This window comes from Leptodactylus fuscus, chromosome 4 (assembly GCF_031893055.1).
Source record: "Leptodactylus fuscus isolate aLepFus1 chromosome 4, aLepFus1.hap2, whole genome shotgun sequence".
Classification (NCBI taxonomy): domain Eukaryota; kingdom Metazoa; phylum Chordata; class Amphibia; order Anura; family Leptodactylidae; genus Leptodactylus; species Leptodactylus fuscus.
Genome location: NC_134268.1, coordinates 109,240,457 through 109,264,655, shown reverse-complemented (window position 1 = coordinate 109,264,655; position 24,199 = coordinate 109,240,457).

The following is a 24,199-nucleotide window of genomic DNA, read 5'->3' as shown; positions in this document are numbered from 1 at the left end:
TAGAAATATAATTAAAAAATAATAATTTTTAGTCACTAACTATACCTGAACAGGTAATGAAGGGACACTGCAGTGGCACAAGGCAATCAACCTCACTAACAGTTTCTAATCTACATTTAAGCTATTTGGCTTCAGAGCATTTAATTTATGTATCCATTCTAATTCTTGTCATTTTTAATAGTTGTTCCTTATTGCCGCCATGTCTGAGTGGGAGAATATGATCAATAATCCTGAACCTTAATTGTTGTTCCGTATATTTTAAGTCTGTGAAGTGTTTAGGGACAGGTAAATCTTTTTTATGTTTCCTTATTGTATAGTGATGTTGGTTTAATCTGGTCTTAAGATCTAAAATGGTCTCACCTATATAAATTTGCCATAAATTCAAAATGTGCCAAAAAAAGTAACCGTTTCTGGAGAGTTTTTTGCAATTTGAATGTGACTGTTAGGGGGTTAAAGTATTGTATGGTCTGGAGTATGTATTAATATATTGTGTACAATGCGGTCTGTATTAATTTGATGTTTGCTATGGGATCTGTATTCATTTTTGGGTCTAAATTGGGGTGGGGCCTGATCTGGGGTTTGAATTAATGGGATCTATAATAATTTTGGGTGGTATTGCTATTAGGTTGACATCATATCTGAAGACTGTATCAATATGTCATCTTATCTGAGGTCTTTAATCATTTTTAGGTCTGTATTACATTAATTTGCATCTGGTCTGTGATCTTAAAGGTGCTGCCCAGCAAATTTTTTATTGGAAAAATGGAATAAAACTTATGGTATTAAATGGTATTAAATAATAGAAAAACATATACTCATTAGAGATGAGCGAGTACTGTTCGGATCAGCCGATCTGAACAGCACGCTCCATAGAAATGAATGGATGCACCTGGTACTTCCGCTTTGACGGCGGCCGGCCGCTTAATCCCCCGCGTGCCGGCTACATCCATTCATTTCTATGCGAGTATGCAGTTCGGATCGACTGATCCGAACAGTACTCGCTCATTTCTAATACTCATCTTACAGGCTCCCACCTTATTCTCTGTGCTTCGTAGTTCCACTCAACACAGGCATTGTGATAGCTGATGACAATACCTGGCCACAGTGGTGAAAATAGTAAACTGTATAGTCTTCAGGAGAAATCACCATGATGATCTGGGCTGAATGTGGAAGAAATGAACAGGAACATTAAGCAGAAGAGATAGCACCTGTGAGTTACTGCAGGAATCAGTTATGTATTATGTCTGTTTCAATTAGAGATGGGTTGTGTGAATATTATTATGCTATTATTATACTTTGGGGTCTCTTTATGCCTCAGAGTATAATAAGCAGAGGCCCAGTGGTACTGGAGGGGCTAAAAAATGATAAATATTCACACTTACCTTCACTCACCTCTGTGTATAGGCCTTAGCAATGAGGACTGAAGATAAGTAGTTCTGGAGAATGGCAGTGTGGTACATAATATGAATTTACCTATTTTGATCCATTCAGTCTTGAAACATGTTAATTTCTGCACCCTATAAATACACTGGATCACTGTGTTACCCTTCCATTGACAATTATCTCTTCTTTTTTTTTTGCGATAGAGCTATTATTTTCAATACCGTGTTAGATTTGCTATTTTTAGTGTAGCTGATTGTTCACAGAGTGTGGGAACACTCAGTCTTTCAGTACAAAATGTCATTTTGTTAAGTTTTTTTTTTTTTTTTTTTTTTGTCTTTTTTAACTTTTTTTTTAGCAATAAAGTAAAACCACTAGAGATGAGCGATGTAACAGCAGAATAGTGACTGCAGCTCTGGATGTATAAGACATGATGTACAAAAGAATAGTGACTGCATATATACTCCAGTCACATCCAGAGCTGCAGTAACTATTCTGCTGTTACATCAGGTCTTATACTCCAGTTACATCTAGAGCTGCAGTCACTATTCCACTGTTACATCATGTCATATACTCCAGTCACATCCAGAGCTGCAGTCACTATTCTGCTGTTACATCAGGTCTTATACTCCAGCTACATCTAGAGCTGCAGTCACTATTCTGCTGTTACATTATGTCTTATACTCCAGGCACAGCCACTTCTGCTACATCTCATATGTAGCAGGGTTCAGCACACACTCAGCTCTGCTGCATCTGAGGGTGTAGCAGAGCACAGTGTGCGCTCAACGCTGCTGCATCTGAGATCGGACCAGAATGTAGACTGCTGTGGACCGATCTTAGACTCCACCTCTTCACAGACGAGCCTCCGGCAGAACCAGCGTTGATTGGCCGAATGCTGTACTCTGTATGGCATTCGGCCAATCAACGCTGGTCAATGCATTCCTATGTGAAAAAGTCATCTCCCGCACATCGCAAGCTGACAGGGATCCTGACGTAATACACTGACTTGGGCATGTTAGATGCCCCCAGACATGCTTCTCCTGCTGTCCCAGTTGCATTCCAGGGTGTTGGCATAATTTCCTGGGGTGTCATAGTGGACTTGGTGACCCTCCTGAGTCGAATAGTGGTTTCCCCCTTAACGAGTATTTTTCCCCATAGACTATAATGGGGTTCGATATTCGATTGGACAGTCGAGTATTGAGCAGCTACTCGAATTGAATTTCGAACTTCGAACATTTCACTGTTCGCTCATCTCTAATAACCACCATTATTTATCACTGGAAAAAATCACAGCTGACACGCAATGTATACTCTAATATACACTCACCAACCCAACTTTTTGGTGCTCACTCATGTTCTTGTTAAGTATTTTTTGCAGCAGTGTTTTTGTTAAATAATATAGAAAAATTGTCAATATCACCCCAAATATCCAAGCTTGACCAAACCACCCAAGCGAAACAAATGTTCAGGTTCACCCACAAAGTTCACCCATCCCCATTATTTGTAATCAAAATGATATTGTCAGAGGGCCCTTGCCAAGCACCTGTTTTCAGCATTTGCTATACAGAGAACATAGCAAGTAGAAAATTACTTTGTTCTGTACTAACCATGCTGAATTACTTAAGTTAACCTACTATACAAGGAAATATGGATAGGTGTTGGATAGGTCATCAATAGAGATGAGCAACCCAGTTTGGAATGGACCAGATTTATCCTAAATTTTCACAGAAAGTGAAATTGTTGTACTCTAGATAATAGGTGTAGTGATAATTATTGTACTCTAGATAATTGGTGTAGGCCCATGGGAGGTGCAAAAAGGAACAAACATTTAACGCTTTTTTTTGCTGAGGACGTATCTCTACATCCTCCCAGGGTGGCACTTCAGTAGCGCAGGACGTAGCTAATACGTCCTCCCTACTAATACTGATATCTCTGGACTGCATGAACATATCTTGATGTTTTAAGATTCATTTTAATGATGAGAATCTCATCTTTAAAATGATACCAAGTTCTGCATGATAGAATTTATACTTTTGGAGCGATTCACTGTTGAAAACGCTATTTGGCATTGAGATCCAACTGCAGATCTCAAATCCTGACAGCGTTTCAACAGTGAATCGCCAAAAGTTCTATCATGAAGAACTTGGTATCATTTTAAAGATGAGATTCTCCTCTTTAAAATGAATTTTAAAGAATCAAGATAGCTGCATTCAATCCTGAGACATAGGGCTCTAAAATCCCCCCCCCCCCTCCTGTCTAAGGAAAAATCTTGTGAACTGTAACAGTAAGGCTGAATTCACATGTAGTAAACTGGCACGTAATCTGGCACGTATACACGTGTCAGAGTTTGTGCGTTCAAAAAAGATCCCATTGATTTCAATGAGGGTTACGATCGTATACTCCGCATGATTTTGCGCTTGTAATTTTGCGCCTGCAAAATTACGGGCGTAAAATAACGCGTGTTAGGGTTTAGAGGTTCACTTACTTTAAATGGTGTGTAATCTCTACATTTTATAGGATGATACTTTTTTAACATCTCCAGCTTCAAAGTGGATTTTTGTTCCTTCCAGTTCTGGTAATTTTCTGAAGACCCATGCATAGGGGTGTAGGCCTTATTGATATGTATGAACTCTGCACATGTTTAACTCATATTTTTAGTTGGTTTGGTGCATATAGTTACTTCCTAAAGTAGATAAATTATAATATTTAGTACTTTTTAAATATTATAATTTATCTCTTCATTAACCTTCATTATTGATATATATATATATATATATATATATATATATATATATATATATATATATATATATAGTATCCAGATAAATAAATATTATAAAGGCTTAAAAGCAAATTACTATAAACCAATTTTAATAATACACTTCACAACACATAGTAAGCAGCATAGACATATTTGGTATTGTCGTGACCTAAATGACTCACAATAAAATTTATACAACATTTAACATGATTACTAAATGGCAGAAATGAAAATGGCACAATTGTTTATTTTATTTGGAGTATACCATTGTTCGGGGTCTCCTATTTTTATATAAGGTTTAAATATACATAGCTATCCACTTTTATAAAGATCAGCCCTTTTAAAATGGCACGTCCACTTTTGCCGTGATCTACCCTTCGCAAATCACCCTGTGAAGGGTTCTCCCATGTTAATGTCTCTACATGACAGGGTGGCTGTTGGGGTTGTACTTGATGGGGAACAGACTAGAGCCTATTTATTCCACCGTTGGAAAGAAGCACTGTTCATCCCTGTTCCACATTATACATCATTAACAAATGAACAAGGCACTGATAATTTGGCCTGCATATGGCATGAGACTCATTACATGTCCCTTGTCATAAAACCCTGTTAATTAAATTCTGGAAGATCATATTCCTCAGGAAGGTCACATGGCTGACACCTGTTAGCGCATTGTTAAAATACTCACTCATGGACTATCTGTAGGTTATATAATTCTGTATAGAGGCAGGGGGCTACAGCAATCATGCAAAACAGTACTGTATTTGACCAGTATTTCAAACCCATGTATTAGAAAATGTAATCTATCTATTTTGTATATAAATAATTACATTAAAAAACAAAACAAAAAAAAAAAAAAAAACGACAGAAAGTGAAAGTAAGCAACAAGCAGAGTTTGTGCATGTGGTGTAGCTGGGCTGAGTTTGTTTTTTTTCTAAATTGTTCCTTTTGTGCAGTGTTTTTAATCTCAAAAGTAAGAAAGCTCAGTATGTTTATCTGCAATTTGTGAGGGATTTAAATGGGCTCTATCATTGGAAAAAGTCATTTTTAACTAAAACATAGTTGCATAGCCTTTAGAAAGGCTATTCCACATGTACCTTTTGTATGTAAATCGCCTCGGTGGTTTTTGAATGAGTTTTAATTCATATGGTAATTAGACTCTTGGTGCACCCTAGAGGTGTCATTGTGCACCCTCTGCCTATTCTTTCCTATGTATGTATTCAGCACAGACTAATGCTAATGACTTCCTGCTTCCTGTTTGCACACACAGATAGGAGAGAATAGCAGAGAGGAGGCTGCTGGGAACTTCCTGTGCTGGCTGAAAGTTAATTAGCATATGAAGAAAAACGGGCTCATTCAAAAAACACTGAGGCAATTTGCATACAAAAGGTAGGTGTGGAATAGCCTTTCCAAAGGCTATGCAAGTATGTGATTAGTTAAAAATGACGTTTCCCAATGACAGCGCCCCTTTAATATGCATAAGCGCATAAGACATGCCATATTCTCAAACTGTAGGGGATTGTTATATGGCTAGATTCACTCTGAGCTGTTCTGAGATCAAGCATTGTTCCTCACACAATATCAAATCATACATATACTTTGTTAGCTTCACATTGCCAAAACCCAGCTTTTTTCGTTGCAGATTTTGTTGTTTTGTTGATTTTTTTCGCTAAAGCCAGGGTTGTAATGAAGTATATGAGCTGCCTATATATTTCCCATTCCTTTTGTAGCCATTTGTGGCTTTGTCTCAAAAAAAAAAAAAAAAAACTGCAGCAAAATATGCAACAAAAAAGCTGCTTTACTGCAACATGAGGCCTGGAATCACACAGTCCACCAAAGAGAGTAGAAGTATCATTCTGTAAACTTGTCTTCCTTCTTGGATCCACTCCTAGCTATAGCTCAACAATACATCACAAAACTGAACATGTGATTCCATCCTAAAATAAATGAAAGAAAACCATTCCTTAAACCACTGCTTAAAACATTATATTGTGAATGTTCAGTATATATGACAATAGTGTGTGTTAAATCTAACACTCAAATTGTGAACTTTTACAAATGAAAAATATGCTAAATATGTGTTCAGTCTAATATATACCGTAATTAGTTTTTAGCGCCAACTCAGATATACTTTGTTATGGAAATTAATATACGTATATTAATCTTCATAAATGTGTGCTATATTGATGTAAATGAATGTGTTAGTATAAAAAGTGATACGATAGTAACTTCTGTTTTAGAAGATTCTGTGATAATTTAACTTTTTCTAAATGTAATATAAAAAATAAGACTTTGATAAATAAGCCTATCAAAGTTCCAAATATATATCCACCTAAGCTCACTAATTTATCACACTCAGATGAGTCCAGATCATGTAACTCAGACTCCAATTCCTTGGTGTCAACTGGTATTGATTCTCTTGCTAGCAGAAAATTATGGAGGACCACGCAGCCTTTCACCACATCATCAACAGCTTTTAAAGGGGTTGGCCACCCTAAAACTGAAAAAAGCACAGTGCCCCAGGCAACACAGAAAGATGGTTATAGGACAAATGTGCTGTAAAAATGAAATTATCTTACCTGTTCCCTATTAAAATGAGATTTTGCAGTGTAAGCTCAGCCGGCCTGTGTGGGCGGGACATCAATAAACTGAAAGTGAAACTCCTGGCCTGCATTCCAGGCTGAGGCGCATCACAGAGCTGCCCACACATAGGATGTGATCACACAACTTCATTCAACTCAGCACCTCTGGCTAGCAGAATGCACTCACAATGGCTGCCATTGTCACAACACTGGGCTGAATCCTTATCACTTATAGTATTAGCCGCCTCAGTGTGATCTAATTCCCATTACTGGTCAGGACTAGGGTTGAGCGATCGTGTTCGGAAAACACGATCTTTTCCGGCGGGATCGAGGTCGGAGGTTAAGTTCCCACAATGCTTGGCTACTGGCCAATCATTGTAGGAACAGCTAACATGACGCCTGAAACTCAGGCACCATGTTAGCTGTGGGCAGAAAGCTCATTGGTTGCCGGAAGCATCATCACACCCCTCTATATAAGGGCAGTGATGATGCAGACGCCACCATTTTGCTGCACATACTAGCTAGGGAGAGGATCTCAGTGGTAGCTAGGGTCAGTGTAGGCCGGTGTTTAGCTGTGCTAGTGAGGGTGTTATACTCTATATACCTTTCAAAAAAGGCATCCGTTTATTCCTGACAACCAGTGGCTGTCTATAATCCAATAGGCGGTCCTGTCCTCAGAGATATATATATATATATATATATATATATATATATATATATATATATATACCTTAGCCAACTAGGTATACATCCACTCCTGACAACCAGTGGCTGTCTATAGGCAGTCCTGTCCTCAGACAGATATATATGCATACATTTAAAAACTATATATATATATATATATATATATATATATATATATATTAAAAAAAAAAAAAAAACATGCCACCAAAAACAGAAAAAGTGAAAGGGCCCAACAGTCGTGCTCTGGCCAGTGCTCAACCACCTGCCATGAAAGGCAAAAAACAGACGTCAGCATTGCATGTGTGTGGCGAATCCAGTATTCTGAATGCTGATAAGCCAGTCCACAGACAACTAATTACTTCATATATTGAAGCATCTTCTTCTGGAAGGACTTCCTCCTCATATTCCACTGAACGAAGCTTTGGGTCATCTGCTGTGCCAAATGTTCAATGGGGATCCAGTTCACCCCCTTCTAAATTAACCTGTCCAACAAATTTGGCAGAAGCTGAGGGATCTGCTGCATTATTTGATCATTCAATGTCCAAGTTCACAGACATACTGCTGTCATCTGATGATGATGAAACTCAAATTCCAGATGCGACTGCCTTCACCATCATCCAGGCCAGCCCATGCGTTAGTGTGGAAGATTGTTCAGAAGAGCCAGTGGATGATGACTATGTTGACAAAACTTGGTCTCCACGTGAAGAGGATCGGGGAACTAGTTCTGATGATGAGGTTGAAGTTCGTTTGCCAGTGCCACCAAAACATCCTCAAATTAATGCACAAATCCCAGTTATAACACGAACACCAGTAAACGCTTGTCCTGCTGGCACTCTGCGACCCAAAGCGCCTAAACGTGCTAACCTGAAAAAGAAAGGCTCCAAACAAACTGTGTGGTTATATTTCACCAAAGATGAAAATGACCCAACGAAGGTGATATGCAAGACTTGCAAGCAGTCACTTAGCCGAGGAAAGGACACTAGGCACCTCAATACAAATGCTATGCCTAGGCATTTGAAATCTGTACACCCATCACTTTTTAAAATATTTAATCAACAAGAAAGTGAAGAGAGGGATGTGCCTGTGAACGTTGTCCCACCACGAGCTTTGGCTAGTTCTTCAACCTACTTGTCCAATGCCAGTGCCACGTACACACCAACTTCAAGTCAAGCAATTTGTATAAAATAATTACAGGAACCACTGGCCAAAGAGCCACATCTGAATTCCGCATGTCAATTGCTCCAACATGTTCCTCTCTTTCTGGCTCTAATATTCAGCCCACCCTCCAACAAGTATTGTAAAGGAAAAAAAAAACTATCCAGCCACACATGAGCGTGCTAAGCTGTAGAGATGAGCGAACACTAAAATGTTCGAGGTTCGAAATTCGATTCGAACAGCCGCTCAATGTTCGTGTGTTCGAATGGGTTTCGAACCCCATTATAGTCTATGGGGAACAGATACTCGTTAAGGGGGAAACCCAAATCCGTGTCTGGAGGGTCACCAAGTCCACTATGACACCCCAGGAAATGATGCCAACACCTCTGGAATGACACTGGGACAGCAGGGGAAGCATGTCTGGGGGCATCTAACACACCAAAGACCCTCTATTACCCCAACATCACAGCCTAACAACTACACACTTTACACACTCAATACCACCTCTCTGACAGTAGGAAAACACCTTGAAACATGTGTATTTGGCACTTGCAGTGAGGAGAGCTTGTCACCAGCAGTGAATTTGGCCCTTGTAGTAAGTTGAGGTTGGCACCAACATTTGTTTTGAAAATCAGGGTGGATTGAGCCTCTAACCAGCAGAGTTTGGGCAAATTCATGGTGGAGGGAGCCTCTAAACACCCCAGTTTGGGCAAATTCATGGTGGAGGGAGCCTCTAAAAACCCCAGTTTGGACCAATTCATGGTGGAGGGAGCCTCTAACCAGCCCAGTGTGGGCAAATTCATGGTGGAGGGAGCCTCTAAAAAACCCAGTTTGGACCAATTCATGGTGGAGGGAGCCTCTAACCAGCCCAGTTTGGGCAAATTCATGGTGGAGGGAGCCTCTAAAAAACCCAGTTTGGACCAATTCATGGTGGAGGGAGCCTCTAACCAGCCCAGTTTGGGCAAATTCATGGTGGAGGGAGCCTCTAAAAAACCCAGTTTGGACCAATTCATGGTGGAGGGAGCCTCTAACCAGCCCAGTTTGGGCAAATTCATGGTGGAGGGAGCCTCTAAACAGCCCAGTTTGGGCAAATTCATGGTGGAGGGAGCCTCTAAACAGCCCAGTTTGGGCAAATTCATGGTGGAGGGAGCCTCTAACCAGCCCAGTTTGGACCAATTAATGGTGGAGGGAGCCTCTAACCAGCCCAGTTTGGGCAAATTCATGGTGGAGGGAGCCTCTAAACAGCCCAGTTTGGACCAATTCATGGTGGAGGGAGCCTCTAAAAAACCCAGTTTGGACCAATTCATGGTGAAGGGAGCCTCTAAACAGCCCAGTTTGGGCAAATTCATGGTGGAGGGAGCCTCTAACCAGCCCAGTTTGGACCAATTCATGGTGGAGGGAGCCTCTAACCAGCCCAGTTTGGGCAAATTCATGGTGGAGGGAGCCTCTAAACAGCCCAGTTTGGACCAATTCATGGTGGAGGGAGCCTCTAAAAAACCCAGTTTGGACCAATTCATGGTGGAGGGAGCCTCTAAACAGCCCAGTTTGGGCAAATTCATGGTGGAGGGAGCCTCTAACCAGCCCAGTTTGGACCAATTAATGGTGGAGGGAGCCTCTAAACAGCCAAGTTTTGGGAAATTCATGGTGGAGGGAGCCTCTAACCAGCCCAGTTTGGACCAATTCATGGTGGAGGGAGCCTCTAACCAGCCCAGTTTGGACCAATTAATGGTGGAGGGAGCCTCTAACCAGCCCAGTTTGGGCAAATTCATGGTGGAGGGAGCCTCTAAACAGCCCAGTTTGGACCAATTCATGGTGGAGGGAGCCTCTAAAAAACCCAGTTTGGACCAATTCATGGTGAAGGGAGCCTCTAAACAGCCCAGTTTGGGCAAATTCATGGTGGAGGGAGCCTCTAACCAGCCCAGTTTGGACCAATTCATGGTGGAGGGAGCCTCTAACCAGTCCAGTTTGGGCAAATTCATGGTGGAGGGAGCCTCTAAACAGCCCAGTTTGGACCAATTCATGGTGGAGGGAGCCTCTAAAAAACCCAGTTTGGACCAATTCATGGTGGAGGGAGCCTCTAAACAGCCCAGTTTGGGCAAATTCATGGTGGAGGGAGCCTCTAACCAGCCCAGTTTGGACCAATTAATGGTGGAGGGAGCCTCTAAACAGCCAAGTTTTGGGAAATTCATGGTGGAGGGAGCCTCTAACCAGCCCAGTTTGGACCAATTCATGGTGGAGGGAGCCTCTAAACAGCCCAGTTTGGGCAAATTCATGGTGGAGGGAGCCGCTAAACAGCCCAGTTTGGACCAATTCATGGTGGAGGGAGCCTCTAAAAACCCCAGTTTGGACCAATTCATGGTGGAGGGAGCCTCTAAAAAACCCAGTTTGGACCAATTCATGGTGGAGGGAGCCTCTAACCAGCCCAGTTTGGACCAATTAATGGTGGAGGGAGCCTCTAAACAGCCAAGTTTGGACCAATTCATGGTGGAGGGAGCCTCTAAAAACCCCAGTTTGGACCAATTCATGGTGGAGGGAGCCTCTAACCAGCCCAGTTTGGACCAATTAATGGTGGAGGGAGCCTCTAAACAGCCAAGTTTGGACCAATTCATGGTGGAGGGAGCCTCTAAAAACCCCAGTTTGGACCAATTCATGGTGGAGGGAGCCTCTAACCAGCCCAGTTTGGGCAAATTCATGGTGGAGGGAGCCTCTAAACAGCCCAGTTTGGGCAAATTCATGGTGGAGGGAGCCTCTAACCAGCCCAGTTTGGACCAATTAATGGTGGAGGGAGCCGCTAAACAGCCCAGTTTGGACCAATTCATGGTGGAGGGAGCCTCTAAAAACCCCAGTTTGGACCAATTCATGGTGGAGGGAGCCTCTAAAAATCCCAGTTTGGACCAATTCATGGTGGAGGGAGCCTCTAACCAGCCCAGTTTGGACCAATTAATGGTGGAGGGAGCCTCTAAACAGCCAAGTTTGGACCAATTCATGGTGGAGGGAGCCTCTAAAAACCCCAGTTTGGACCAATTCATGGTGGAGGGAGCCTCTAACCAGCCCAGTTTGGGCAAATTCATGGTGGAGGGAGCCTCTAAACAGCCCAGTTTGGGCAAATTCATGGTGGAGGGAGCCTCTAACCAGCCCAGTTTGGACCAATTAATGGTGGAGGGAGCCGCTAAACAGCCCAGTTTGGACCAATTCATGGTGGAGGGAGCCTCTAAAAACCCCAGTTTGGACCAATTCATGGTGGAGGGAGCCTCTAAACAGCCCAGTTTGGGCAAATTCATGGTGGAGGGAGCCTCTAACCAGCAGAGTTGGTGGAAATCAGGGTGGAGGGAGCCTCTAACCAGCAGAGTTGGGGGAAATCAGGGTGGAGGGAGCCTAGTATTAGCAGAATTGTGCAACGCTTATGGTGGATGAGTATGAGGATGCGGAGGAATTGGAGAGGTTGAGTACAGACATGGAGTTTCATGTTGGGGTGCTTTACACAGGTGGGCACAAAAATGACGGCTCTACCCAGTGGTGGTTCATTTTTATCAAAGTGAGCCAGTCGGCACTCTCAGCTGACAGACGGGTGCGCTTGTCAGTGATGATGCCACCGGCTGCACTGAACACCCTCTCAGATAGGACGCTGGCGGCAGGACAGGACAGCACCTCCAAGGCATATAGGGCAAGTTCAAGCCACAGGTCCAACTTCGACACCCAATACGTGTAGGGCGCAGAGGGGTCGGAGAGGACAGGGCTGTGGTCGGAAAGGTATTCCCGCAACATGCGCCTATACTTCTCACGCCTGGTGACACTAGGACCCTCCGTGGCGGCACTTTGGCGAGGGGGTGCCATCAAGGTGTCCCAGACCTTAGACAGTGTGCCCCTCGTTTGTGTGGACCGGTGAGAACTTGGTTGCCTACTGGAGGAACTGCCCTCCCTGCCGCCAACGTCACATGCTGGAAACATCTCCATCATATTCTGCACCAATTGCCTGTGGCAAGCATTGATGCGATTGGCCCTCCCCTCTACCGGAATAAAAGACGAGATGTTGTTTTTATACCGGGGGTCAAGGATAGCAAAGATCCAGTACTGGTTGTCCTCCATGATTTTGACAATACGCTTGTCGGTTGTAAAGCACCCCAACATGAACTCAGCCATGTCTGCCACAGTGTTAGTTGGCATGACTCCTCTGGCCCCACCGGAAAGTTCAATCTCCATTTCCTCCTCATCCTCCATGTCTACCCATCCGCGCTGCAACAATGGGACGATTCGAAGTTGCCCGGAAGCCTCCTGTATCACCATCACATCATCGGACAACTCTTCTTCCTCCTCCTCCTCCTCCTCCTCCTCCTCCATTAAACGCAGTGAAGCGGACAGATGTGTGGACCTACTCTCCAGCTGTGACGGATCGGATGCTATCCCTAACTCCTCTGTGTGATCTGAGTTATCCCTGATGTCAATCAGGGATTCTCTCAGAACACACAAGAGCGGGATTGTAAGGCTCACCATCGCATCCTCAGAGCTCACCCTCCTTGTGGACTCCTCAAAGACCCGTAGGATGTCACAAAGGTCTCTCATCCATGGCCACTCATGGATGTGAAACTGAGGCAGCTGACTTTGTGGCACCCTAGGGTTTTGTAGCTGGTATTCCATCAAAGGTCTCTGCTGCTCAACCACTCTATTCAACATCTGAAACGTTGAGTTCCAGCGTGTGGGGACGTCGCACAAAAGCCGGTGTTGTGGCACATGCAGGCGTTGCTGGAGAGATTTTAAGCTAGCAGCGGCTACTGTCGACTTGCGAAAGTGGGCGCACATGCGCCGCACTTTCACCAGTAGCTCTGGAACATTGGGGTAGCTCTTTAGGAAACATTGCACCACTAGGTTGAAGACGTGGGCCAGGCATGGAACATGTTGGAGTCCGGCAAGCTCCAGAGCTGCTACCAGGTTCCGGCCGTTATCACAAACGACCATGCCTGGGCCCAGGTGCAGCGGCTCAAACCATATTGCCGTCTCATCGAGGAGGGCATCCCTCACCTCGGAGGCAGTGTGCTGTCTGTCCCCCAAGCTGATCAGCTTCAGCACAGCCTGCTGACGTCTACCAACGCCAGTGCTGCAACGTTTCCAACTCGTAGCTGGGGTCAATCTAACAGCGGAGGAGGAGGCGGTGGCGGAGGAGGAGGCGGTGGCGGAGGAGGAGGCGGTAGAGGAGGAGGAGGAGGGGGGTGTTCTTCTCGTGTCCCTGCCAGGAATGTTAGGCGGGGAGACGAGGTACACCGGGCCAGTTTGGGAAGCAGTCCCAGCCTCAACTACATTCACCCAGTGTGCCGTCAGTGAAATGTAGCGTCCCTGTCCGCATGCACTTGTCCACGCGTCGGTGGTCAAGTGGACCTTTGTGCAAAGCGCGGAACTAAGGGCCCGCCTGATGTTGAGTGACACGTGCTGGTGCAAGGCGGGGACGGCACACCGGGAGAAGTAGTGATGGCTAGGGACGGCATAGCGAGGTGCCGTAGTTGCCATCAGGTCCAGGAAGGCGGGAGTTTCAACAAGCCGGAACGCCAACATCTCCTGGGCCAGCAGTTTAGCGATGTTGGCGTTCAAGGCTTGCGCGTGTGGGTGGTTAGCAGTGTATTTCTGCCGCCGCTCCAATGTCTGAGAGATGGTGGGTTGTTGTAAAGAAACGCCTGATGGTGCCTTTGATGGTGCAGGAGAAGGAGATAAGACAGGACCAGGGGAGGATGAGGTAGAAGTCAACAAAGTGGCGGAGGCAGATGAAGTGGTGTCCTGGCTCGTCCTCTGGAGTGCATCGCCAGCACAGTCAGCAGTGGCAGTGGCAGAGGCAGAGGCAGTGGCAGAGGCAGTGGCAGTGGCGTGAACGGCAGGCGGCCTTTGTCCTGCCGTTGCTGCCTGCCACTGATTCCAGTGCTTGGATTCCAAATGACGGCGCATTGAAGTGGTGGACAGGTTGCTCTTCTCAGAGCCCCTAATCAATTTCGAGAGGCAAATTGTGCAGACAACACTATATCTGTCCTCGGCGCATTCCTTGAAAAAACTCCACACCTTCGAGAAACGTGCCCTCGAGGTGGGAGTTTTTCGGGGCTGGGTACGAACTGGAACATCTTGGGAGATTCCGGGTGTGGCCTGGCTTCGCCTAAGCTGCTGACCTCTGCCTCTGCCTCTAGCTACCCTTTTTGGTGCTGCACCTGCCTCAACATCCACACTACTTTCCCCGCTTGACATCCCCCCTGTCCAGGTCGGGTCAGTGTCCTCATCATCCACCACTTCCTCTTCCAACTCCTGTCTCATCTCCTCCTCCCGCACAATGCGCCGGTCAACTGGATGCCCTGACGGCAACTGCGTCACATCATCGTCGATGAGGGTGGGTTGCTGGTCATCCACCACCAAATCGAACGGAGATGGAGGAGACTCTAGTGTTTGAGCATCTGGACACAGATGCTCCTCTGTTAGGTTCGTGGAATCGTGACGTGGAGAGGCAGGTTGAGGGACAATGAAAGGAGCGGAGAACAGCTCTGGGGAGCAGGGACAGTTTGGGTTATTGTTCTGTAAAGCTTCGGAATTTTGGGAGGAAGGAAGACAAGACTGTTGGGTAATAGGAGGAGAGGAGGCAGAGTCTGACTGGCTGCTGGACAATGTGCTGTAAGCGTTCTCTGACAGCCATTGCAAGACCTGTTCCTGGTTCTCGGGCCTACTAAGGTTTGTACCCTGCAGCTTAGTTAATGTGGCAAGCAACCCTGGCACTGTGGAGTGGCGCAATGCTTGCTGCCCCACAGTAGTAGGCACGGGACGCCCTGTGGCTTCACTGCTACCTTGCTCCCCAGAACCATTCCCCCGACCTCGCCCACGGCCTCGTCCACGTCCCTTTCCGGGAGCCTTGCGCATTTTGAATTCCTAGTTAGAAATTGGCACTGTATACCAGTAGTAAAAATTGTGGGTGCACGTAACCCCAATATATTCTTTGAATTCCCAGTCAGAAACTGGCACTATATGGCAGTAGCAAGAAATGAGGGTATTTGTATTCCCAATATATTCTTTGAATTCCCAGTCAGACAATGGCACTGTATACCAGTAGTAAAAATTGTGGGTGCACGTAACCCCAATATATTCTTTGAATTACCAGTCAGAAACTGGCACTATATGGCAGTAGCAAGAAATGAGGGTATTTGTATTCCCAATATATTCTTTGAATTCCCAGTCAGACAATGGCACTGTATACCAGTAGTAAAAATTGTGGGTGCACGTAACCCCAATATATTCTTTGAATTCCCAGTCAGACACTGGCACTATATGGCAGTAGCAAGAAATGAGGGTATTTGTATTCCCAATATATTCTTTGAATTCCCAGTCAGACAATGGCACTGTATACCAGTAGTAAAAATTGTGGGTGCACGTAACCACAATATATTCTTTGAATTACCAGTCAGAAACTGGCACTATATGGCAGTAGCAAGAAATGAGGGTATTTATAACCCCAATATATTCTTTGAATTCGCAGTCAGACAATGGCACTGTATACCAGTAGTAAAAATTGTGGGTGCACGTAACCCCAATATATTCTTTGAATTCCCAGTCAGACACTGGCACTATATGGCAGTAGCAAGAAATGAGGGTATTTGTATTCCCAATATATTCTTTGAATTCCCAGTCAGACAATGGCACTGTATACCAGTAGTAAAAATTGTGGGTGCACGTAACCCCAATATATTCTTTGAATTCCCAGTCAGACACTGGCACTATATGGCAGTAGCAAGAAATGAGGGTATTTGTATTCCCAATATATTCTTTGAATTCCCAGTCAGACAATGGCACTGTATACCAGTAGTAAAAATTGTGGGTGCACGTAACCCCAATATATTCTTTGAATTACCAGTCAGAAACTGGCACTATATGGCAGTAGCAAGAAATGAGGGTATTTGTATTCCCAATATATTCTTTGAATTCCCAGTCAGACAATGGCACTGTATACCAGTAGTAAAAATTGTGGGTGCACGTAACCCCAATATATTCTTTGAATTCCCAGTCAGACACTGGCACTATATGGCAGTAGCAAGAAATGAGGGTGTTTGTATTCCCAATATATTCTTTGAATTCCCAGTCAGACAATAGCACTGTATACCAGTAGTAAAAATTGTGGGTGCACGTAACCCCAATATATTCTTTGAATTCCCAGTCAGACACTGGCACTATATGGCAGTAGCAAGAAATGAGGGTATTTGTATTCCCAATATATTCTTTGAATTCCCAGTCAGACAATGGCACTGTATACCAGTAGTAAAAATTGTGGGTGCACGTAACCCCAATATATTCTTTGAATTACCAGTCAGAAACTGACACTATATGGCAGTAGCAAGAAATGAGGGTATTTGTATTCCCAATATATTCTTTGAATTCCCAGTCAGACAATGGCACTGTATACCAGTAGTAAAAATTGTGGGTGCACGTAACCCCAATATATTCTTTGAATTACCAGTCAGAAACTGGCACTATATGGCAGTAGCAAGAAATGAGGGTATTTGTATTCCCAATATATTCTTTGAATTCCCAGTCAGACAATGGCACTGTATACCAGTAGTAAAAATTGTGGGTGCACGTAACCCCAATATATTCTTTGAATTCCCAGTCAGACACTGGCACTATATGGCAGTAGCAAGAAATGAGGGTATTTGTATTCCCAATATATTCTTTGAATTCCCAGTCAGAAACTGGCACTATATGGCAGTAGCAAGAAATGAGGGTATTTGTATTCCCAATATATTCTTTGAATTCCCAGTCAGACAATGGCACTGTATACCAGTAGTAAAAATTGTGGGTGCACATAACCACAATATATTCTTTGAATTACCAGTCAGAAACTGGCACTATATGGCAGTAGCAAGAAATGAGGGTATTTATAACCCCAATATATTCTTTGAATTCCCAGTCAGACAATGGCACTGTATACCAGTAGTAAAAATTGTGGGTGCACGTAACCCCAATATATTCTTTGAATTACCAGTCAGAAACTGGCACTATATGGCAGTAGCAAGAAATGAGGGTATTTATAACCCCAATATATTCTTTGAATTCCCAGTCAGACAATGGCACTGTATACCAGTAGTAAAAATTGTGGGTGCACGTAACCCCAATATATTCTTTGAATTACCAGTCAGAAACTGGCACTATATGGCAGTAGCAAGAAATGAGGGTATTTGTATTCCCAATATATTCTTTGAATTCCCAGTCAGACAATGGCACTGTATACCAGTAGTAAAAATTGTGGGTGCACGTAACCCCAATATATTCTTTGAATTACCAGTCAGAAACTGGCACTATATGGCAGTAGCAAGAAATGAGGGTATTTATAACCCCAATATATTCTTTGAATTCCCAGTCAGACAATGGCACTGTATACCAGTAGTAAAAATTGTGGGTGTATATAGCCCCAATTCTATTGCTAGGGGACTTGCAGGGTATTTCTGGGGTGAAGGTGGGGGGGCACACCGTTGGAACGGGTATCGGGGTATATATCGGGTATACGGGAATACACTGACAGTGTATTCCATTCAGGATCCTGGGAAAGCTGGGTTGCGGCGATTGAGCCCGTCAGTGCCACGTTACACTGACAAGCTTCTCCCTGGAATTTAGCTCTTACAAGAGCTGTTGTGGTTGTCTTCTCCTTCCTATCCTAGCCTGTCCCTGCCTACCCAGAATCTAAGCCCTAGCTAGCTGGACGGAAACCTCCGTCCTCGGTGAATTGCAAGCTCAGAATGACGCGAACCTGGGCGGCGCTGTTCTTTTAAATTAGAGGTCACATGTTTTCGGCAGCCAATGGGTTTTGCCTACTTTTCTCAACGTCACCGGTGTCGTAGTTCCTGTCCCACCTACCCTGCGCTGTTATTGGAGCAAAAAAGGCGCCAGGGAAGGTGGGAGGGGAATCGAGTAATGGCGCACTTTACCACGCGGTGTTCGATTCGATTCGAACATGCCGAACAGCCTAATATCCGATCGAACATGAGTTCGATAGAACACTGTTCGCTCATCTCTACTAAGCTGCTTACCTCCAGTATTTCAAAACTACTGGCCTTGGAAATGGTCCCTTTCCGCTTTGTGGAATCAAAGGCTTTTCGCTCCCTGATGGCCCATGCTGTGCCCCAATATGTTGTACCCAGCCACCATTACTTTTCACGAAAGGCGGTCCCTGACTTGCAGGAACATGTCAAGCAACAGATAAAGCGTGCCCTAAAGCAATCTGTTAGTGCATGCGTGCATTTGACAACAGACACGTGGACTAGCCAGCATGGGCAGGGCCATTACCTATCTCTGACCGCACATTGGGTCAACATTTTTGATCCTTGTCAGAATATGGACGGCAGTTTGTCGTCTGTTCTTCCAACCCGAAGAAGGGTCCTTTCAAATTCATTGGGGGTTCCAACTTCCCCTTCAATTCATTTGGAAACTTCATTTCCTGAGAGTTCCGGGGACTGAATGACTTCCACACCAGAACCTCCATCACATCATGGGTCTGAAAATGCACCTAATTTGTATCGGCGTGCTAGCGGGTGAAGGCAGTACTGAAATTAATTAGTTTGGGGGAACTGACTCACACTGCTGAAAACATCAAAGATGCAATAATTGCTGAAACTGAGTTATGGTTTGGTCCACTAGACCTCAAAATAGGCAACATGGTCTGCAACAATGGTAGAAATTTGGTGACGGCCCTGAAATGTTCCCATTGACACATATACCTTGCCTTGCGCATGTATTCAATTTGGTGGTGCAAGTGTTCTTGAAACATTATCCCGATCTTGCACCCCTGATTGACAAAGTACGAACATTGTGTGCCCATATACGGCTGTCCAAGGTAGCTTCATCTCTCATGGCTCAGTTTCAGCGCAAACACTGCTTGCCCATTCACAGGCTCATATGTGATGTGCCCACCAGGTGGAATTCGACATTGAATATGTTGCAGAGGTTTGTTGAACAGAAGCTAGCAGTAATAGATCTTTTGATGACGAGAGGAGCCCCACGTATAAATGTTGCCCCAGTAAACCTCTATCTTATGGCTGTGGAGTGGGCACAGCTGCATGATGTCTGTTTGGTTCTTCAGTGTCTGGAATACTGCACAAAAGTAGTCAGCACAAACAACACCAGCGTCAGCATGACTGTGCCACTTTTGTGCACATTGAGGGATCAGGTATGTCCAACAGAGAAGGAAGAGAATATTTTCTTGGAAGACAGCCAGGACTTGGAAGACCAACATGGCCACCATGACTCCAGGGCTGAACGGATCAGGCAATGGTTGGAGACTGGGTCACAGACTCGAATAGCCTGTGTGGGTACTTATTCAGAGGAGGAGGAGGAGGAGGCTGAGGACAATTTGGATCAGGATATTAATGTCAGTGTGGAGGAGTCATTCCAGCAGTCCCAGTCAACAGGTATTGTGCGTGGATGGGGGGATGTAGAAGAGACTATAGTCTGCTTAGATGAGTTGGACAGTGATGAATCGCCACCAGGTACATTGACACACATGTCATTTCATGCTTAATTGTCTTCTGGAAGATAAATTTGTAAAAAACATCCTGGCTCCTGAATACTGGGTGGCAACCCTACTTGATCCTCGCTTCAGGGATAAAGTTCCGGGCTTCATTTCCATCACACCACAGGCTTATAGGGATATCGATATGTACCATAAAAAAAAACACTGTTGGACGACTTAATGGACACATTTCCTACAGAAAGCAGTGAGTCAAGATCATCTTCAACTCCTGCACAACTTTCACAACGCCATGGTGGTCCCAGAGACAGAAGCACAGCCCGTTGCAAGGGAATTGTGGGCATAATGGCTAGTGCTTGGCTGTCTTTGTTGAGGCCTACTACACCAACATTAAATGTAGAGGTATCAGACTGGAGACAGCATTTTTTGTTGCAGGTGCAAGACTATATGAAAACGCACATAGACATCTTACCACAAGAGTCTTTCCTGCTGGACTACTGGGTGTCAAAGATGGAAATGTGGCCTGAACTTGCCCAGTATGCCCTGGGGTTACATTCCTGTCCAGCAGCTAGTGTATTTTCCGAACGACTGTTCAGCACTGCAAGTGGTGTTGTGACAGAGCTTCGGACAAGACTCTCTGCTGACAATGTCGATCGCCTGAGTTTTATAAAAATGAACGAGGCCTGGATTGAGAAGGGCTATAACACACCATTGGCATGATTAAGAAATTGATGTTGTTAAAAAACGTATCATCGATTTTCTGTAGCTCCTCCTGCACATTTTTATTTATTTTTTTAAAGTTACAATTTTTCAGAGGCTCATGTGCTTCAATTTTTAGATTAGAAAACAATGTGTTTATGGCCATTTAAGTCTCTTGCGGTTTCTATGCATTCTAAGAACTTGTATGTGTTTTTGGGTACCTTTTTTTTACTTTTTTTTACATTCTTCATGAGCCTCTTGTGCATCGCCAACCCCCCCCCCCCCCCGTTCCTGGATCTACCTTCAGTGCAAGGAGCATGCACAAACACCCCCCAGCTACACCCCCCAGCTCTCCAAGTGCCCCTCCACCATGCACTCCACATCTCTCCTCCATAGTACACCATGCACCCCACAGTACACACTACATCCCACATTTCTCCCCCACATTATACAATACACCCCAGATCTCTCCACCTCCACACTACAACACACACCTGACAACTCTTACCCCATAGTACACCATGCACCCCAGATTTCCCCCCCACAGTACACTGTGCACCCCATATCTCTCACCCCCACAGCACACCATATCTCTCCCCCACATTATACAATGCTCCCCACATCTCCCCTACATTATACAATGCGCCCCACATCTCTCCACCCCCACACTACAACATGCACCCTACGACTCTTACTCCATATTACACCATGCACTTGAGATCTCCCCCCACCACAGTACACCATGCACCTACATCTCTCAGCCCCACTACACATATCTGCACCCCAGATCTATCCCCCTGATTTATCCTCCCCTTCACAGTACACCTGCACCCTACTTCTTACCCACACTACACAATACACCCCACATCTTTTACATCCCCACAGTACACCAGGCACCTCACATCTCTGCATGTTCCTCCACTGCAATGGGATGCAACTTTTCTACTTTACATGTTCAAGGACTTTATTGCAAGCCCAGACATGCCTACTCAGTAACAAGACTAGAGAGTTATATGACTGTGATGTCAGACAGGTCCTTGCTGACGCTAGGTTCACACCTGCGTTCAGGGTCTCCGTTCTATGGTTCTGCATGCCAGAAGACGGAAACCATAGACCGGGTCCTGCCGTGAGCGGCGGTGAGCGTTTTAGGCTCTCCGCCGCGAAACTGGATTTTTTTATCCGGACACAGAGTACTGCATGTCCGACTCTGTGTCCGGATTATAAAACCCGGTTTCGCGGCGGAGCGCGCAAAACTCTCACCGCTGCTCACGGCCGGACAGCTTTCTCACCCATTCAAATGAACGGGTGAGAAAGTCTCCTGCAGGTTTCCGTCTCCTGCCTCTGTTTTAGGCAGGAAACGGAAACCTCAAGTACGGAGAGGGCAACGCAGATGTGAACGAGCCCTGAGTAGTGAAAGACCAGGCAGAAGAGCAGAGCAGGCACACACACGTGACATGGTCAAGCTGTGTCACATGTCCCTCCATGTCACGAGCTTAGTGGTCAGAGGAGGTGTGTCAGGGAGCAGGCGGAGCCAAGTCAGTGGGGGTGTGGCTTCAAAAATAAAGAGCCAGAAGTAAAAATAAAAATGAATGTCTATGAGTAAGTTTATTATTTATCTTTGTGCTGCACAATACAGATTGTTAGCTATAAAGTGGCCAACCCCTTTAAATTCAATTGAATCGATGTGTTTATGTTACGCCATTTTGAAGTGAGGATCCCAAATGTACATTCCATAAGTCGCTCTTGTCAGTCTGTAATGGAAGATATGTTTCTTTCTGATCATTCTTATTAGCTATGATTAAGGCCTTGTTCACATCTGTGTTGGTAATCCATTCGGGGGAGCCCGCATGGGGACCCCCCCAAACGTATTACTGAACGCATTTGCAAGTGGTGTGCAGTGAAAGCACACGGACCCCATAGACTATAATGGTATCCGTGTGCTTGTCGCGAGATCTCCTCAGGGAACACGCAGACAGGAAAGTACTTCACAATCTACTTTCCTATCCGCATGATTCGTGCACACGCACCCCATTATAGTCTATGGGGTCCATGTGGTTTCACCGCACACCACTTGCAAATGCATTCGGTAGTCCGTTTGAGGGGTCCCCATGCAGACTCCCCGAACAGATTACCGACGCAGATGTAAACCAAGGGTAAGGAGCCCTGTGCTCTCAAACATGTAAGTCATTGTATGTTTGTTTTTTTGTTTTTTTTGTTTTTTTTGTCAAATCTTTATTTAAGATAAATGGGTACATAAACAAAGAATTGAAGGCCAATAAAAAGCACACCACCGAAAACAATGCAGCAACATTAAAACAAGATAAACATATACAGTCCTATGAAAAAGTTTGGGCACCCCTATTAATCTTAATCATTTTTAGTTCTAAATATTTTGGTATTTGCAACAGCCATTTCAGTTTGATATATCTAATAACTGATGGACACAGTAATATTTCAGGATTGAAATGAGGTTTATTGTACTAACAGAAAATGTGCAATATGCATTAAACCAAAATTTGACCGGTGCAAAAGTATGGGCACCTCAACAGAAAAGTGACATTAATATTTAGTAGATCCTCCTTTTGCAAAGATAACAGCCTCTAGTCGCTTCCTGTAGCTTTTAATCAGTTCCTGGATCCTGGATAAAGGTATTTTGGACAAACAATTCAAGTTCAGTTAAGTTAGATGGTCGCCGAGCATGGACAGCCCGCTTCAAATCATCCCACAGATGTTCAATGATATTCAGGTCTGGGGACTGGGATGGCCATTCCAGAACATTGTAATTGTTCCTCTGCATGAATGCCTGAGGATTTGGAGCGGTGTTTTGGATCATTGCCTTGCTGAAATATCCATCCCCGGCGTAACTTCAACTTCGTCACTGATTCTTGAACATTATTCTCAAGAATCTGCTGATACTGAGTGGAATCCATGCGACTCTCAACTTTAACAAGATTCCCGATGCCGGCATTGGCCACACAGCCCCAAAGCATGATGGAACCTCCACCAAATTTTACAGTGGGTAGCATGTGTTTTTCTTGGAATGCTGTTTCTTTTTGGACACCATGCATAACGCCTTTTTTTATAACCAAACAACTCAATTTTTGTTTCCAAAATGAAGCTGCCTTGTCCAAATGTGCTTTTTCATACCTCAGGCAACTCTATTTGTGGCGTACGTGCAGAAACGGCTTCTTTCTCATCACTCTCCCATACAGCTTCTATTTGTGCAAAGTGCGCTGTATAGTTGACCGATGCACAGTGACACCATCTGCAGCAAGATGATGCTGCAGCTCTTTGGAGGTGTCTGTGGATTGTCCTTGACTGTTCTCACCATTCTTCTTCTCTGCCTTTCTGATATTTTTCTTGGCCTGCCACTTCTGGGCTTAACAAGAACTGTCCCTGTGGTCTTCCATTTCCTTACTATGTTCCTCACAGTGGAAACTGACAGGTTAAATCTCTGAGACAACGTTT